This window comes from Pavona decussata, unplaced genomic scaffold, assembly GCF_977016875.1.
Source record: "Pavona decussata unplaced genomic scaffold, jaPavDecu1.1 SCAFFOLD_79, whole genome shotgun sequence".
Classification (NCBI taxonomy): domain Eukaryota; kingdom Metazoa; phylum Cnidaria; class Anthozoa; order Scleractinia; family Agariciidae; genus Pavona; species Pavona decussata.
In genome coordinates, this window is record NW_028145497.1 from 497,501 (window position 1) to 516,996 (window position 19,496).

At 37.5% G+C, this 19,496-nt stretch overlaps 1 pseudogene across 1 annotated transcript in view; it reads left to right on the forward strand.

The window, feature by feature from the left end:
• LOC146476137 (von Willebrand factor D and EGF domain-containing protein-like) overlaps window positions 1-19,496 on the forward strand; it is a 35,789-nt pseudogene that overhangs the window by 10,055 nt on the left and 6,238 nt on the right. Inside the window, exons 4-17 of the transcript XR_014865704.1 lie at window positions 57-152; window positions 999-1,307; window positions 3,617-3,705; window positions 4,582-4,645; window positions 5,532-5,753; window positions 6,766-6,923; window positions 8,408-8,834; window positions 13,562-13,836; window positions 14,709-14,823; window positions 15,567-15,830; window positions 16,217-16,331; window positions 16,658-17,068; window positions 17,724-17,834; window positions 18,698-18,808. The product of XR_014865704.1 is annotated as a von Willebrand factor D and EGF domain-containing protein-like (transcript). The remainder of the gene's footprint in view (window positions 1-56; window positions 153-998; window positions 1,308-3,616; window positions 3,706-4,581; window positions 4,646-5,531; window positions 5,754-6,765; window positions 6,924-8,407; window positions 8,835-13,561; window positions 13,837-14,708; window positions 14,824-15,566; window positions 15,831-16,216; window positions 16,332-16,657; window positions 17,069-17,723; window positions 17,835-18,697; window positions 18,809-19,496) is intronic.

Sequence of the window (19,496 nt, forward strand, 5' to 3'; positions counted from 1 at the left end):
TGATTGATTGATTGATTGCTCGGAAGTATTTAAATTTACTTTTGTTGTCTTCACAGATATCGTGTAACGCGTCTGCAAAATTTACCACCTCCCCGAAAAATGTATGGTCAGCCCCGAAGCAAGTCCCAGCTCCATTCTTTGCTGGACTAAAGGTAACTTATTCGTTGTGATCACATTAATTTTTTTCAAAATCACCAAGGAAGCGCCACAGTGAATAAGAAAATAGAAAAGATTTAACGTTAAGGCTAACCCTATATTTTACGAATATTTTTAGTATCTTCTGATGGAAAAGGGGAAGGAATGGGGGTGATCACGTCATGTGACGTGCGTAGGAATTACGTAGTTTTCCTGTACAGCCACCATATAATTAGAAATACCATACAACATGGCTGCCGAAATGCCCACAAGCATGTGCAAATCACATGGACACGGGTTACATGTGGCTACGAAATATAGAGAGAATAGAAAAAAACAACAACAACAACAACAACAACAACAACAACAACAAAAAACAAACAAACAGGTACCCAGGGAATGAAACAAGTCCAGAATAGGCTGAAATTATCTTTGGTAGCGCCACCTTTCCCCAGATTGTGACCAAAGTGGCCCTAGAAGGGATTGAATCAGCCCCTAAATCAACAGGGCTAAAATGGCGCTTAATTGGAACTGAACAAGATCTTTTGACTTTAACAGTGTTTTTGTTTCAAATCTTACTGCTCTTCTTTTCTTTTTTAAGTAAGCATTTTCCCAAGAAATTTAAAGCTTTAGTTCCAGTTTAATAACTTTTTTTACTGGTGGAGCCTGAGTGTTTTGCAACTTAAAAAATTTCCTCTGATGTCTTTGGAATTGTAGACCAAAATGAGGAGCTTGGGAAAACAATCTTTAAGTAAAATTGTGTGCATTTCGTAGCAGGGGTCAACAAAATAGCGGAAAGTACTTTCCGATGTCCGGTTGAAGCAACCTGGTACGACTAACTGCCAATTTTTTATCATTTCCAGGTTGACCCTACTGTGCTATTTCTGGATTCTTGTGACTTAAATAAACATACCATCACAATAACACCCACAATACCAGTCCGCCGTACTAACCGTGGCTTACCAAGAATAACGTTTTCGGCGTCTCCAGAGGTGATTGTTGTGGAAGGCTCCTGTGAGATCGAGCTAAGAGAAGGAGTCACGCCCGTTGAACTAAAAATTAAGGCTGCTTGTAAACAAGATACGACTGCCGGCTTAAAGCCTATAATTCCCCAAATCTTTCACCGTAACAGTCTTTTCTGGGACAGAACTGTAGGCCTTCCAACCATTTGGGTATGTATATTGATCTTGCTTGTTTATAAACCAGATAAAAATGTAATGGGTTTTGCTACATTCAGCTTTTCCCACCGACATAAGCAAAAATTGAAAAAGTAAACAATACGAAGTACGAAAAACAACTTAAAACACAAGGCAAGGACGAATATTTCAGAGAAAAAAAGGCAAAAATATATAGTTTCATTGCTAAACATGCTTTCCTGAACGTGCAAATTTAAATTGGCAACACCAGTTTCAGTTTGAGAGACCCAGACAAAATATGGGAAAAAAGGATGAACGATGGTCGATGCCATGTTCCTGTGGCCCAGCGATTAAACAACTATTAGTATTGCTTGTGTTTTCAGCATTGAATTATTGGCAGCATTAGCCATACCCCCAATCCCCTTTCGCCCGACCCCTATGAACGATTAACAATACAGAGTTGGCCAGCAATAATTATATAAAGTGTTAGATCTTTTCTCGTCTAACCAAGGGGGAATCAGCTCAAATAAGCCAGCGAGTAGAATTCAGTAGACACCAACAATTGTGGTTCAATGGTTGCTTGTATTTTAAAGTTCACTCTACAGCTCAGCTACAACATTCTCTAGCGAAGAACTTCTCGCGTTGCTTTTATGTTGGTTGGAGTATGATTGACAACCTACTGGCAAAAACTCATCAACTACTAACATAGGCTTACGTAAGCCCTTCTATGATTGGTTAGTGTTGGAATTGGTAATGGAAAGTTCCCTTTATTTACTGTGAAAAATGTACCGTTGTTTCAAGATGTTCACTAGGTTCTTCGATATGTCCAACCAAAATAAAGCAACGGGAAAAATATAAAAATTACAATAAATATTTTTATCGATAAAAACTACACATTGACAAAAATGAGTTTGTAATATACTCGGATGAAGTTTCACGCAGTGTTCAGTGTTCTTGTTGTAAAACAACAACTTTCCAAGAAGAAAGGCGGTACTACAAGTCCACGCTTATTTCCATAAATTAAGGTGTACGTGTTTACAACTTTCAGCTATCTTATTAAAAATACAGTACGTGGTTACAGAACAAAAAGTGTTGACATTGACAGTCACCTTCAAATGAAAAGATCTAAAGATTATTTTTATTAAAATAAATCCAGTAAAAACTAACTTAAATAACAAGATATCGGCTGGTATAGATTCGGTAAGAAACACTGAATATCTTTACTAGAAAACGATAAAAAACAGGAAGGATGGCCATTTCCAGGCAAATGCCAGCGAAAGGTTAACTTAAGGTCAGATACAATGAATTACGGCTTGACCTTATGAAAACAATGTATTGTTATTGAGGAAAAACTTATTTTAAACATATTTGGTAGAAGGATCAATTTTCTGGGAAACAATCCAAAACAGAACACCTGCTTATACCAAATCTATACCAGGAGAAAACAACATTTGATCAGAGCTAGATCAGCATTATACTAAAACATAAATAGAAGGACAAATCATTGAACTTTTTAATATTTTTATCCCTTTGATTCGAATATTCCCGTAAATAACGCATATGTTGTATCGCTTCCCAACATCGAACAATAGATAAACCCAAGTAAACCAATAATAAAATATTCAAGTGTGAGTTTCTACATTGTTCGTATTTTTAATGTTTAACAAAAGCAATCAATTCGGGGGATAACAAAAAAGAAAATGTTTGGCAATAACTGTGATGTGCAGTCCTCTGTTAAAATCAAGACTAACGCATGATGATGATGATGATGATGATGATGATGATGATCGTGATTATGTCATCATCATTGCCAATAATGACAACAACACTACCATTATCACTATTGGATGTTACTAAGTATAGATGAACAAGACGACGGCTCCTGTTTGTTAGTCCCTAGATCGAAAGAAATTAATTAGCCTTTGATTCCCAGAAACCATATAGTAAATATGGTTCACTCACGCGAATTTCTTCTGTTGAAGCCCACCAATAATCTTTTGGGGTATGAGATACCACCTTGAAGCACCAATCACTGACAGAACTTTTTAAAATCCTCCTTCGCGTGGCACTCTACAGAATATATGCTCGCATTACTGTTAAGTAATCGCTTTCCACAACTTTCTCAGGAACATGCTACTAAGGATATCACAATCCATCGGTCAGTTGCTATTCCAAAATTCTAATTTTTATAGTAGGTAGCCATGAACAAGTTTTGTGTTATTTAAAACAACACGATCAACTGTGTCGTTGCATTCCATCACATGGCATGTTACACCTACGTATACATTGGTTTGGAAATTATGACAATTACCATTATATTTATCATCTTAGCAATTATTTACTAGGTGCACATCAGGAAGGTATCTGATGTAGAGCATTGCTTGGTTAGTGGAGATCCACATTACTCTACCCTGAGGACTACTGCCGTTTCGTGGTGAGTAAATAGGGACTTTAAAGCCGGCGACACACCTGGCGATTTTAATCGCAAGCGATTTTCGCCACCGATTGATGGGGAAACAACTGGCGATTTTTTTCGCCGCGTGATCGCGGCGATGTAGCACTTCAACATTGTTCCCGAACTTCATAAAGTGACGTTTTGAGAAGTCATATGATAAAATCGCCTGATTGGCTGATTTTACTGGCGATTCGCAGAGATGAGCGTAGGAATTCGTGGGAACGGGCACACTTGGTTGAATGCCGGTGAATTTATAGTGGGGGGGGGGGGGGGGGGAGGGGAAAACGTCTGAATTCCGACCGTTACAATGCCATCCAGTGATGTCACGTACTTTTGCGAATATGATAGGTAGTTTTTGATTGGTTATTACCTAATTGAAATAGATAACCATTTCTTATGGTCGAACTTGGAAAAATAGATATTTTATTTCGGCGGCGAATACAAAGTGTTGACGGCCCAGACACAACTCGTAAGTTCGTAGTGTGAAAAGTGACTTCTCGTTTAACGTACTTTTGCTCTCATGAGTATATCTCTGAAAGATTTTCCTTTTTGGTATGAGATAAGTAGGAGGCCCTTTCAATATTTCTCGAGCCAATGGTTAGTTTCAGGGTGTTTTTTGAGGACAACTAGACACTGCCGAGTGGTAAGTTGTGAAGAAGGGAAGAATTGTATTTTGCACTTTCTCGTTTTGTTGTAAAGCCCACTCCCGTTCAGTAAATTTAATCTCAAGCCTGTACATATTAAACGTACATGTGAACATAATCATGTCAACTCTTTTCCCATCTGGAATTAGCAGATGAATATTAAGACAAATTCTAAGGTGATGTCAATTCTATTTTTCTGTATATTTTCTAGGACGCACCATTTCATGGGGCGCGGCGATTTTACTTTCTATCAGAACACTAAAAGACATTTTGAGGTGAGAAATATTTTCCAATAACAGAATAATAATCTTACTTAAAGCTCTGACGTAACAGCCAATCGTTTGTCTTTTAAATATAAATATATGAAACATATATTTTGAACTGCGGATGAAAGATCAAATAGAAGAAAGATCCTCGCAGTTACTACGCAACTTAAGCAGTTGCCAATAGAAAGCCTGAAGAAATTCAGGCTTGAACGGTATTCGAACTCATGACCTCTGCGATACCGGCATCGCAGAGGTCATGGGTTCGAATCTTGTTCAAGCCTGAGCTGTAACTGCTTAGATTGCGTAGTAACTGCGAGGATCTTTCTTCTATTTGACGTTTGTCTTTTTTTGAATGCTTACTAGCATTCATAGGTTAAATATAAAGATTAAAGTTTTTGTACACTGAGATGAGATATCACGCAAACTCAAGGATACCACATCTAATGTTTGGTGTGGAGTAAATATTAAGGCACGGGTGACACTTTAGCTCCTTTCTACCATTATGACCAGAATGCACTTGATATGGAGTAGTTTCACGTAAGCAGTTTATAAATAGACACCATAGAAACCGTATGCAAAAGCTAAGCTTACGCTTAAATACCCCTTTACGCGTTAAATACATGGTTTCATAAATAGATCTAGATCCAGCTCGAGATGTAATTTGAAAGCATAAATAAAGCTGGTTCTACTAAGTCGCTGTGTAGGTTTGTTATGCTACTGTTATGTTACTGCCTGATAGGACTAGACGCAGTGAGGTTCTTCTCTACATGGAAGTCGCATGGAAGGCGGCATGGAAGTCGACGAAAAAAATAGTCATCATACATGATGGCTTGCGTTTACAAATAATTGATCATGTGATTGGCACAGGTGATTTATTATTAAACCTTCCTTTAAGGTTCAAGCAAGGCAATGGTCCTGTGGCACTACTGTGACCTGCATCTGTGGCGTGGTATTGAGAGATCATAATGACGTTATTGAGTTTAACAGCTGCAACGACTTGCTGAAACTTGATTACAGTAATCCAACTCCCCTGAGAGTCAGAATAAGAAGCAAGAAATGTTTGTCTCCAGGGATATCAATTAAAAATATCATACCGGGAGCAAATGCCCAGTATGAGGTGAGTCGGCCGCTTCTGGAAAGACATAAGCTCTCTCCAAACTCTGCTGCTATACCAAGTGCCACTGCCATATGCGCATGCGTAGTGCTGCTGCATGAGCTCTTATGTCAGTTTACCTTGTACTAATCTCATATGTCCCGGTTCAAACTGCGATGACATAAGCCATAAGCGTAAGTGCCCTCGGTATACGCTCACGTACAAGATTCTCTCAGAGTGGTTTCTCACGCTTCTTCTCATGCTTATCACAGGACTGTGAACTACACTTCAACATTGCTATGGTATTTTGAAAAACGTTTGACCAGTAACGTTTGATGTCATTAGACTGGGATACCATACGATTTAATTAAGCTAGGTGTCTCAGTTTTGTAATTTAGCTTTATGTCACGACAAAGTTCAATAAACTACAGCTTACTTTTTTAATGCATGGGAGCTGATATACATGTTGCAATTTAACGGGACAATGTCACACAATTTAGTAACACAAAAAACAAAAGTCACAAGTTTGTTGTCATGTTGAATTACAAGTTGAAAAATGCATTGTAATACTGACGTTTTCTTTAAGTCAGCAGTTTTGTTATGCCAAGAACAATGAAAACCTTAGTAATCCGTATTCTTCCTTCAAACACATGATTTCAATATCTCTCTTGCTGCTATATAAGCATCGTTTTCCTCACTAGGCAGGGTGCGTGTTCTCGGTGTAGTCCCTTGAAGATGCTTTACCATTGCACACCAATCGGGAAAAAATATGATGCATAGAATGCTTCTTTTTTCAATTGGGTACTTAAAGTCGCACTTATAAAGTTTGAGAACCGATTTTAAAACTACTTATAAAGAAGTGAACCGAAACAAAAACTTTCAAAATTGACCCTTAAAACAACAGAACCGTTAAAATTTGTGTGACGAACAATGCTAAAAAGTACCTTTTGATCTAAGTTGGCAAGCTTTTAGCTTAACATAAGTTAACATTACACACCCCTTTCAGCTTGCAGTTATTTTTGCGGTGTTTCTGCAGGTGATGTTTCCATCTGGATCTAAAGTCAGAATTGCGAGATATTCGTGGGGAATGAATGTTGATGTCTACACACCAAGGGCCAAAGACCCAAATAACGAAAAAGGACTATGCTTGGACCCAGGCAATCAAAATCACGACACTTATGGGGAGAGTTTAAGGTACTAGTAATGTTGAAGAAAGAGGTGGATAAATGTCACACTTTTGCATTAAGAATAAAGGAAAACTAAAGTCAAAGGGCTGTTCTTTAATTAATTAAACATTTATCTAGGCCAGTGTGTATATCAAGAAAAGTTAACTCACTTTTTGAGGGGCGACCCTCTTTGGCCGCTCAAACTTTAATGATTGTAATTATTTTGCTACAAATGTGGTAAGCAAAAAAGTTTATATGGAAAAATATGAAGGAATACCTGGCTATACCAGGCGCGTCACCATGCAAGCCTGACGAACTTTGAGATCTTCAGGCCGCGCAGGACACCTAAACTTGTTACTTATGTCATTAATGTAGACACTATTCATTTAAAGAGTATGGACGAGCCGTGACGACTGATTCCGACGATCACGATGCAAGACGCAGAATATAAATGAATGAACGTAACAAATTTAAAAAGTCGATTGCCGAATAGGGCATGCAAAATGATTCATATCTATTATTTTCACCTTGGGTTAGAAAGTGCGTGATTACTTACTAAACGTCATTGCCTCACAACTCTTTGACTCGTGCAATGAAATGCAGCTAGGCCAAATTGTCATACAGCTTTTACAGGTTTCAAAGGTGGACAATTCTGAATACATTACCTCGCTTGTTCGATCTTCAGAGACGAAAATACTGCAATTTTGTATCTGAGTTTTCATCGCGGATATATAATTTTAGGAACTAATACACAAGGAAGGTGAACTTAGTATGCTCATTGTACCGTGATAAGACGGAAATAAAATTGCAAACATACGGAAGCCAATAACTTTCAAGGAGTCTTGAAATTGAGACATCTGGATCTGTCACATCGCAGAAGAGGTTATCCTTTATTAAGCAATAAAAAAATTTACTTTACTGCGCTTCTCAATCAGAAAAGGACACAAATATTGCCTTTCTCCCTTTAAATACACCATTTAGCGCGATCTGCCTCTAAAACGACAATCATGATGTGATTCCGTCATCCACCAAGATCCCTGTTAAATTCGAGTCATGAGAATTGACCCTGATATGATATGATATGATATGATATGACCCTAAAGGTTCAGAGATTTTAAACTGGAAAATGAAAAGCCAACCTCAATAATTTGACTGATGAATTTATTTATAGGCAAGTGTTCTGCGCGACCTTAAAAGAACGACTGGTAGCGTTTTGTGAGGAAATGTATCCAAACGTTTCCTCCGCTGAGTTAGTTCTAGCAGCGTTTCAATTTTTTTTGTTTGCAGCGTGGCCTTGTGGGCCATCGTAATAATCAGTGCCTCACTTTGTCATCGTCTATCCTTTTGTAATCACCATCTTCAATGTCGTCGTCGTCATCATCTTCATCATTATAATAATTCTTTAATTTTTTTTGTTTTGCATCTCACATGAGTAATGTTTGAGCGGTCAAAAGGTAAAGCTTACGTGGCATAACGTAAGATGTTACACGAATTTCGTTTAAACTTTCACAGAGTACCAGTTGGACAGAGCTATTTTGATACCCTACCATCTCCAGTCGATGAATACAACGTACAGTACTCCACAGCATGCCTGTGTAGTACCACGGGGAACAATGGTACTAACCAAGTCTGCGAAGACGCTTTTGATGTTGCTTTTCCTACGGTCTTAAAGAAGAAGCTATCACCGATGTTCTTGTGTGATCGCCAAAAACGGGATGTGTACTATTCTGATGATCTAACCGACGAAGACTTTCAGTTGTTCAAACAAACACCTTTGCGACTTCGGTTAAAAAGAGAGGTACTCAATCAAAAGATTTCGAAGGAAAACGCCACCCGTTACTGTGCTGAAAGAATAGCAAACACTGAAATCGGCATACTCTGTGCGAAGGTTGGGGTAAACGTACAGGCATTAGTGAATACATGTGCGATTGACTTGGAGGTGAGTTGCTATAAACTATTTTATTATTCAACTGACATTGTAACACTGCCCAAATATGGTCATGTTGAACTCCATATATGTCGTCCGCACACAACAGATATCCTGCGATATACGTAGTTTTCGTGAGTCGAGGAGAAAAATGGTAGAGCACTTTCAAAAAGTATAAACGACCTCGCAAGATCACCAAACTATTAATAACGCTGTTTTATACTGAACACATAAAAGACAACTAAGGTTGCTGTTAAGAATTGTAATGGTTAGTGCAAGAACTTTTACTGCTTACCTAGCTTTCTGTTTGTGAACTGGCAAAGTACAGTTCAGCAAAAACGTTTAATATATTTTTCGCTAGACTTTTGAATTGTCCCGTATTCTAGGGCTCAGAAATTACAAAAAGTACTGTACTTCCTTAGAATGGTTCTTGCAACCGTTACACAGAGATCTCGACGAGTCTGGAAGAGATGGAGAAAATCACCTGAGAAAATTCGAACTTGCACTGAAGTGCCGCGATAAAGTTTAGCTTTCTGGCAGACAAAACGATAGAAGGAGTCAGAAGCATCAGAGCTGCTTAAAAAAAACCGTTTAGTTCATAAAAGATTCAGACTTCTTGCAAGGAACAAGGCACTAGATACGTTTGTCAAAACACTGAGGAGAGATCGTGAAATTGCTTGCGTAGTAAACGGATGTTACTAAAACGGGAAACGGGGAACCGGGAACGGGGAACGGTGAACGGGAGTCTGGGAACGAGTGTACAGCGGTTATCCCTATAAGAATTCAAAATAGACAGTTCTAATCTCGTACCCAGAGTCTTCAGGCTTTTTGGTCAGCGGGGCAACGCCGGGAAGACTCTGGGGACATCGAATTTTACTACCGCAGGATTTCTGTGGTAAAACAATGGAAACCGTTACGGAACAGCCAATCAAAAAAAAAATGAATTTTTTCGTTGTCCCCAGAGTCTTCCCGGCGTTGTCCCGCTGACCAAAAAGCCTGAAGACTCTGGGTACGAGATTGAGACAGTTCAGTCATTGATTTTTAGGTTTGCGGTTTAGGATCTAGCAACACTTTTGCACGAACGCCGATCAAATCTCAATAAAATTATAATTCAGCGCCTTTGAGTTCTACAACTCTACATAAAAAGGCGTAATAGAATAAATTAACTCCTCGGCCAAAGTTTCAATAAAAAAGAGGGTTTAAACTCTTTAAACGTTTTAAAAAAATATATTGATGTTTACTACTGCATTCACTGGTAAAACAAACTAAAAAAACACCAAAATTACCACGAGATGAAATTAAATCTCACTCGCTGCCCAATCTGTGTCATGCACGAGCGACTTGGCTACAAGCATATATTTACATCCGTTGATTTAAAATAAGTCATGTTCTTAAATATCTTACTTAACGATGTGCCAGATTCCCCGGTTAAAATAAATAGAAAATATCTGAATAGCAGTACAACCTGGAACAATTATAATTAATTTTATTAAGGATGAGAAGCTTTATCAGCCTTCGATAGACAATCGGAAGTGACTGTTCCCACGAAAAGCAAATATTGCATTGTTCTCTTTTTCGCGCTGTAGAGTTGTAAATTTCAAAGGCGCTGAGTTGTAATCTTATTGAAATTTGATCGGGTTCGTGCAAAAGTGCTGCTAGATCCTAAATATTTAACGCCGCAAACCAAAAAATCAACTGTCTTTTGTTAAAATATCTGAGCATTTGAGCCACTACCGGTCAGCTTTTTTCCTCGCTGGGTTTGGATTATTTTACTTTTGCATAATTGAGAAAAGAGTGTCTGCTTAATCTGAGCTCAGTTCGCTCACAAACGAGAAGAGATGAAAGTAATTGCTATGTTTTGACTGACGAAGAATCAACATCAATTATACCGGTTAGGAAAGAGTCGCAGCTATGTGAACGTCTGTGAGCGAGAAGCTGCAAAGTGTAAAATTTCGAGTTCTCGCGAGGTGAAATACGAGTTTCCCGTAGGGTGACCGTTTTTCGTGGAATATTAAAAAAAAAAAACCTAACTGTATATCCTTCAGTTACTTACCTAGGCCTTCAAACGAAAAAAGTATGAGCGAAATCGATTTTTTATTTTACCGTGGCCACGATTTCTTTGGTTTTTACTAACGATCACTCTTAATTCCTGTTATGAAACTTAGCCCTGAATATCTTCCAAAAAAAAAATCCAAGATAAACCTTAGAAGCGCTCTTTCAGCTGCATTAAATAGCCTATTTTGAATTCGTATAGGGATTACCGCTGTACACTCGTTCCCAGACTCCCGTTCCCCGTTCCCGGTTCCCCGTTCCCGCTTTTAGTAACATCCGTAGTAAACAAAGGAACACTCACCCGAGAAATCGTTGAAAAGCTTTTCCAGTCTGTTCAGCTCGGCCCAGCTGACCAAAAAATCCTTCGCAGCTTCAAAATACAGTTTGGTTTTAGCTTTCGGAGGCTAAAAATTAGTTGAAAATTTTGCCGGAGCGATTGGCGCGCTAGACGAGTACTCAATTTTTTAATTTGATGCAAAACGCTCTCGATTTCAATCAAACTTACACAAAGCTGCCGCTTTCATTCATAGTGGTCCGCGCGCGGGAAAATGTTGCTGTTGTAAATCTGTCTCTAACACAGTTCTAAACCTTAACTTTTACTATTCTCAAGAAAGAAACGAAGTGAAAACTGCCAAACACGTGTTCTCGCACTGAACTCAAACATGGCCACCAAAACAGTTCGCGGGGTGGCCCTAGAAAACAGTCAGGGACCCAGAATCCCGTGGGGTCCCTAGTCAATAACATTACAACAGTTACAAGTTTATTTTTTTGACAGATAAAGATCGCCTCCAGTTTTTCTGTGCTTTGTTATCAATGTGTTGAATAATAAAACAATTATCCTGCTCAATCTTGCGGAATATCGCCTGATTTTAGCCAACTCGGCCCACGGCCCGTCGGCTAAGTATCAGGTGATATTCCGCGCGATTTCGCAGGATAATTGTTAATTAATGTATTAATTAATATCTAGCTGTCTCAAAGTTAACAATAACGGTTTACTGGTTTAGATTAACCATCCCGGATAAAAAATTATTAGCCTTGTCGTAAAATGTTGTAGAGGATTGGTAACCCACACATGCATGTTTCTTTTCTGTCTCCAATCCTTTATTATTATTATTATTATTATTATTATTATTATTATTATTATTATTATTATTATTATTATTATCATTATTATTATTATTAATGATTTCTTGAAACATAAACAAGCGAAAATTAAAGTTAATAACCGACGTTTCGGCGTCATCGTGACACCATTCTCAAGGCAAAGTGGGTAAGTTAATGCGAAGATTTGGTTTCTATACTTGTATTTGTAGAGACTGTAAAGTATAGAAACCAAATCTTCGCATTAATTTACCCACTTTGCCTTGAGAATGGTGTCACGATGACGCCGAAACGTCGGTTATTAACTTTAATTTTCGATTATTATTATTACTATTATTATTATTATTATTATTATTATTATTATTATTATTATTATTATTATTATTATTATTATTATCATTATTATTATTATTATTATTACTATTATTATTATTATTATTATTATTATCATTATTATTATTATTATTATTATTATCATTATTATTATTATTATTATTATTATTACTATTATTATTATTATCATCATTATTATTATTATTATTATTATTATTATTATTATTATTATTATTATTATTATTATTATTATTAAAAGAAATGATTTAGAAATACATGAAACAAGAAATATTAGTGATAGGAACCGACGTTTCGGTGCATCTTGCGCCATTATCAAGGTACATAATTAATGATAAAAAGCGGTTTGTAAAGGCTAAGTTGAAGCGAATTTGCATAACATAGCGGCAAGCTAATTACTTAAATACTTTCGCACGAAGAGAATCGGACTGCACATTCAATGTTGGTTTAAGCTCTTGAATATACAACATTTCATTGACAAGGCAGTCAAATTTGTTCATGCATTTCTTGAGCACATTGAAGCGTGCTAAGAAATTGTTCGGAACAGCAGTGTTATGTTCTTTGTAGTAATGTTTGCAGATTGATGACGCCTTTTGACGGTGTCCCTCAACGCGCGTGTGAAGGTGGCCCTTTGCATACCCAACATAACCTGCATCACACAGGTCACACTTGAATAAATAAACAACACATTGCTGGGTTATTTATTCAAGTGTGACCTGTGTGATGCAGGTTATGTTGGGTATACAAAGGGCCACCTTCACACGCGCGTTGAGGGACACCGTCAAAGGGCGTCATCAATCTGCAAGCATTACTACAAAGAACATAACACTGCTGTTCCGAACAATTTCTTAGCACGCTTCAATGTGCTCAAGAAATGCATGAACAAATTTGACTGCCTTGTCAATGAAATGTTGTATATTCAAGAGCTTAAACCAACATTGAATGTGCAGTCCGATTCTCTTCGTGCGAAAGTATTTAAGTAATTAGCTTGCCGCTATGTTATGCAAATTCGCTTCAACTTAGCATTTACAAACCGCTTTTTATCATTAATTATGTACCTTGATAATGGCGCAAGATGCACCGAAACGTCGGTTCCTATCACCAATATTTCTTGTTTCATTATTATTATTATTTTTATTATTATTATTATTACTATTATTATTATTTACTGTATCTTATATATTTTTTTTCTGTGTGACGCGTTACCTAAATAGCTGTACCTGTTTCATTTTCAGTTGACTGGAGCCTTGTCTTATTCGGACGGAGATGTTGCCTCACTTATTGACGAATGCGGAAATTTGGCAGCTAGAAATCTTTCCATGTTTGCAAACCGTAGTAACGAGGAAGGTAGACCAGCTGGCTCTGTTTTGGTGGAGGAAATTACTGAACTTCTTTGCCCCAATGACTGCACGCTTAACGGAAAATGTGTCAACGGTTCGTGCGTATGTAACAAGGACTACACGTCTGAAGACTGTTCTCAGTCTATTTATCAAATACCAACTATTTTAAGGTAAGCCAATCGAATGGGTAACAACCAAGAGACTATAAGGTAAGAGAGCGAATCCTTGTGCCCCATGATAATTATTTTCAATCTTTTTTTGTTTGCGCCATGCTATTTTGGGAAATTATAATCCGCCATTGAGTTTAAAATTAAATGACGTCACTCTAACTGACCAATAAGATGTCGACATTAAAATAGCAACGCAAATAAAAATAGATTGAAAAAAATTTTCATAGGATGAGGGGCATGTACGGGGGATTCGCTCTCTTACCTCATAGTCTCTTGGTAACAACGGCCAAGGGCCAAGGGCCACTAACGACAGACCGCTTGAGCACAGAAAGCTGGGGTATCAGGGACCCGATTCCGTATCCCTTTCCTAACTTTAAAAATAATCATTCTGTTTAATTTATATGTCTGATATGTCATTCGGTTGTCAGGTTGAGTATTGTTTGAAACAAAATTCCACTTCAACAAACCAAAACGGCTTATGAAGAGCATGACAAGCATTAAAGCTTGAACTTGGTGGACATGCCCATTCATACCCATTCAGCTGGCCATGTTCAAAGTTGCCTTCTCATCGGCCTATTGGCAGACGTCAATTGTAAATGAAATTAACTATACCTTGAAGAAAATATCAGACTATTGAAAAAGGTAAAGACGTTTCAAAACACCACAACACAGAGAAAAAGGGGAACCACACATTCACGCCACACATTGCAGTACAGTGGGATATCAAACTTTGCCCGGCAGTATCACCAAGGATGAAGAAGCATTCACCCGTATGAAAAATAAAACTTATCAACTTGCATCGTGTTTTTGGTCTTAGAACACACCTGTAACCTGTTTGTAGTCTAGCATTCCACCTTTCTTACCTTTATTAGTTTACAAGGACATGGACTGTGCGATAGAAGGAACCGACCGTGTAAGAAGGTCACTGTGCAAGGGACAGGATTCTTAAATTCCAAAAATTTGAGTTGCCATGTGAAGGAATTCAAGGTAAGTGAACTGCCAACGGTAGATATTTCATGATCTCTTTTATAAAAGATCATTAAATTTGATCAAAGTTAGAAAATCTGTGTCCAGTGTGGCACAACAACTTACCTATGTGGCCTTTTTCTAAAATTATTGAAAGAGGCGAATATCTTTAGATATAGGCCTTTCTATAAAAAGAATAGAAAAACTATGCAGGAAAAGCATCGCTTGTCGTCCCTAATACGTGAAACCAGTAAAAGTGTGTATGGCCGTGACCTACGTGATAGTAATCACCGTACTAACGATCTGTAGGACAGAAAGATTTCGAAGAAGGTTCTTCCCTTATCGAGCCATGATTGCAGATATGTTGGCGTTTTTCATGGGCCACTCTTATTTTTTTACATTTATTTAGATATTTTAATAACATTCCCTTTCTTGAATAGTTCTCTTTTGGATATTGATTGTGAATAATGTAAAGTATTTAGCAGTAGAATTTTTTTATGGTCCAGTCCCTTTCACGGTTGTAAATTAGGTTTCATAGACATCATTTCTCACTTCATTTAAAAACTCACAACTCATTTCAATTAAAAAAATCGTAATTCATCTACAGTGCGACGACATTTTTTTAAAAAGCAGATCAATGTTATTTATTTTAATTATGGATTGTATAATCAAACAATTGAACAAATTTTTGACAAGTAGCAATATCTCCAATATTGTCCTTGCAGCTAGTAAGACTCTAAAATAATTGATTTTTTTTCCCACAGGTTGTCAACAGCTCTTGGTCACCCAACACTACGGAAGTCAAATTCCCTGGTTTGATGACAGACCTGGTTCTCGTAGACTGTCAGTTGCCCGAATCGCCTGTGACACAGGCTTATTTCCATGAAGTTAATGAAGGGACTCCGGCAGCTGGGCTTGTACTATCTGTGTCTAATGACGGTGAACACAAAAGCAATGAAAAACTCACATTTATATCATATGACTCAGCCTGTATGAGTTGCAACATATCTTCTGGATGCTTTTTGAAGGTAGTCATATTTTGGTACTCTGTGTATTGTTTTTATATATATATATTTTAAACAAATTTAAATGGTAAATTTCCGTCTCCTGTCAAATAAAAGGTGAAATGCAGTACGTAACATATTACGACCGTGAGGCAGGTATAAGTTGAGTCCTCACACCCATGACCTAGCTTCAGCTTTTCGATCGGATTGACACGCGCTTTACGTACTGTTAATTGTGATTTAGTAAAAGGGGCCAAGTAAAGGAGTGTTGTCTCTTATAATAGGTTCCTTGTGTATGAAAGTTGACATTATCTTCGCCGATAAGTGGAAATGTGTAATTGAGATTAGCTACATGTATTCTTTGTGACAGCCTCACTCAGTCTAGGGCATTTTTTGTTGTTTTTCTTTAGAACAACTCTTGTTTTATCAATGGCTACTGCTTCGCCCCAAACGAGACAAATCCCATTGACTTGTGTTATCAGTGTATCCCAGATGTCAGTACAAACGGATGGACTAAACGCCAAGGTAATTTACATTATAAATTTTCTTTCCTAACTAAATTTTTTTAACACTTAGGGCCCTTTTCATTTGTCAGAAACTGGCCAGCCAGTTCAGTCATTTCGCCAATAATACGCATGCACACTTTTGAATTGCTTTAAAATAATCAAAAAAATCCAGGAATCAGTTCTTAAAATTGGTGAACTCCATTCACGGGCAGACAGCTCTTGCCTACAAGTACGGTTCTAACAAATGGAAAGCACCCTGAAATTCTGCCTTCTTGGCATCTTTTTGTATGTTTGTCTGTTTCTTTCTTTGTGAAATTGTTTAAAACACCTTACTTCGTATTTCAGTTAACCTCCCGCCTCAGTTTTCTTCAACCAACCAGTATTACGCACTGTATCAAGAAGATTTTTAGCTGACCATTGACGTGTCCGACCCGGAAGGCATGCCTGTGACTGTCTCATTGATGAATGGAAGTCCAACTCAAGCTGTCGCACGCGACAGGGCTGTGAAATGGAACGTAACAAACAACCCTGCTACACAATTCTTTCTTAAAGCCATGGATTCATGCCAGGCGGTCTCCATGCATAATATCACAGTCTCCTTGGTTGTTTGTCCGTGCCAGAATAACGGGAGCTGTGTTCCAGATCCAAACAAACCCAGGGGATCTGGTTTTTATCAATGTAATTGTATTCCCGGATTTACTGGAGAGAAATGCGAGACTAACATTGACGAGTGTCAAAGTTATCCATGTTTGAGAGGTAAGAACGCTATCTTAACCCCATCTGGAGCAGGGAAAGGGGATAATAGGATTGTGCCCGCGGTGACTTTGAACCTGAATAACATTTTTAATATTTGAGTAGCCTCCCTGAAACTTCAGGACCTTTTCCGAAATTTATCTCGAATAAATTTGATTAGGTCGGTTGATTGACGTTGATGTTGCAATGGGAACCAGTTTTTGAAAGGCAGTTTTCAGAAAATGCAAAACAATTTTTAAAACTGAAGAAAGAAATACTTTCCTTACTGAAAATTTAATCTTTTTATCACATATAAGTGTTCCTTTATTAGTTCTGATTACTGTTCGTTCAAAAATCCAAGATGGCGGATTTAAGTTATCTGCAATTTGGCATTCATGGCGGGGATGGGGAGGAGGCGGAATCCGCCTCTCCCCCTGCCTCAGAAGACAAAAAAAGTTAGATGTAGATGAGGTTAAGGCAAATACTTAGTTTGCAGTATAATATTTTTAAGATAATGTCATTATAATACTTTTACCACAATCCTTAATATAGCTTTAAAATAGTCTTTAAAATAGTCTTTATATTAGTCTTTAAAATCTTGTTCCAAAGTTGTTGGCCTTGAATAATACAAAGCTATTCCGCAGAAATTAAGTTCACGGGAACTTTTACTTATCTCAAGGTCGATGTGTCGACGGAGTAAACAATTTCACATGCATATGCGATCCTGGGTATGTTGGAAGGAAATGCGACACTGATTATGATGACTGCAGCTCTTCTCCATGTGTTCATGGTAAGTTTTCTATAACTAGCTAACTAACTAACTAACTAACTAACTAACTAACTAACTAACTAACTAACTAACTAACTAACTAACTAACAAACTAACTAACTAACTAACTAACTAACTATCTAACTAACTAACTAACTAACAAACAAACTAGCTAGCTAGCTAGCTAGCTAGCTAGCTAGCTAGCTAGCTAACTAACTAACTAACTAACTAACTAACTAACTAACTAACTAACTAACTAACTAACTATTTAACTAACTAACTAACTAACTAACTAACTAACTAACTAACTAACTAACTAACTAACTAACTAACTAACTAACTAACTAACTAACTAACTAACTAAATAAATAGATAAATAAATAGATAAATAAATAGATGAATAAATAAATAAAAATGACCTTGCTCTCATCTTTGAACAACACACGTTTAATACATCGAGGGAAACCGAAGCGCTTTATACAGCAGAGGTCTTGAAGAACTCGCAAAAAATCACTGAGCCGCGGACCGGTTCCGGAGCACTTGAACTGCTTTGTGCAATGTTTGTTACGTGTACCTCCTTTTTTTCGGCTCGTAATCGTTCAAAAGTTTTAATTTTGTACAACTATTAATTCTCTTCATATAGAGTTTAATTAAATTTGAGAGCTAAGACTCCTCGAGTAAAATTAACAGTTACTAGTAGAGACTCAAGACCTAGGCTATACCCCAGACACGTATGAAAGCACCGGATTACGCATGGAATTAGACGGTCAAAACCTTTCATAGAAATCCCTTCCTCAGACAATTGCTCAAAACTAAACTAAAACACGGAAAAAAACGTTGCAAAACGTTTGTAAACTTGTGCACTTTTCTATTTTTTTTTTTAGGAAATTGCACGGACTTCACAGGCTTGTACAGGTGTACATGTGATCCCGGATACAGTGGATATAATTGCACTATTGACGTAGACGATTGTGTGTCATCACCTTGCAAACATGGTATGTAGGAAGTGCGCATATTGGACAATTGACAAAGTTGAATAACTCGTCAGGGGCTCACGCTGCGTTTCCGTGGTCAGGGGCCAGACTTCTTTCTAGGGGTGGGAGGGGATCGGTATGCAAGTCATTTGAAAAAAAATTGATTTTTCCGAAGAACGCGCAGTACAGTCAACAGGAAATTGCCCAGTTGCACAAAGAGTGCTTTAAAATTGTGTCTCCAAATAAATAAATAATGCGTTTTCATTAGTTTTGGTTTATTTTGCTATGTGATTCAGTAGGAAAAAACAAGCAAAAGCCTCCAATCACTTTTGAACCATTTTTAAGTCAAGCCAAATCGAATCGCGACTTGCCTACATGAATTTGCCACCGCTTGATACCTTTTCTTTTATTTTGTTATAAATTTTGTTTGTTTGTTTTTGACTTCTTGTTGGGTTGTTTGGTTCTTACAACGGAAAAACTAAATATTTTGGTTTTGGTGAGCGACACGCCAGTAATAGGAAAGCGCTAAAATACTACAACACAATCAAATTAAACACCCTTTGTTACTAACTGCGCTGTCTGTTAAAACATGATCATTAAACCTGAGAGACATGAAATAGCACAAGTACTGAGAAAAGGTTAGCAAGAACGAATGACAAAAGAATGAGGATAGCATAGGTTTCAACTTTTTCTCTCTTTTTTTTTGTTT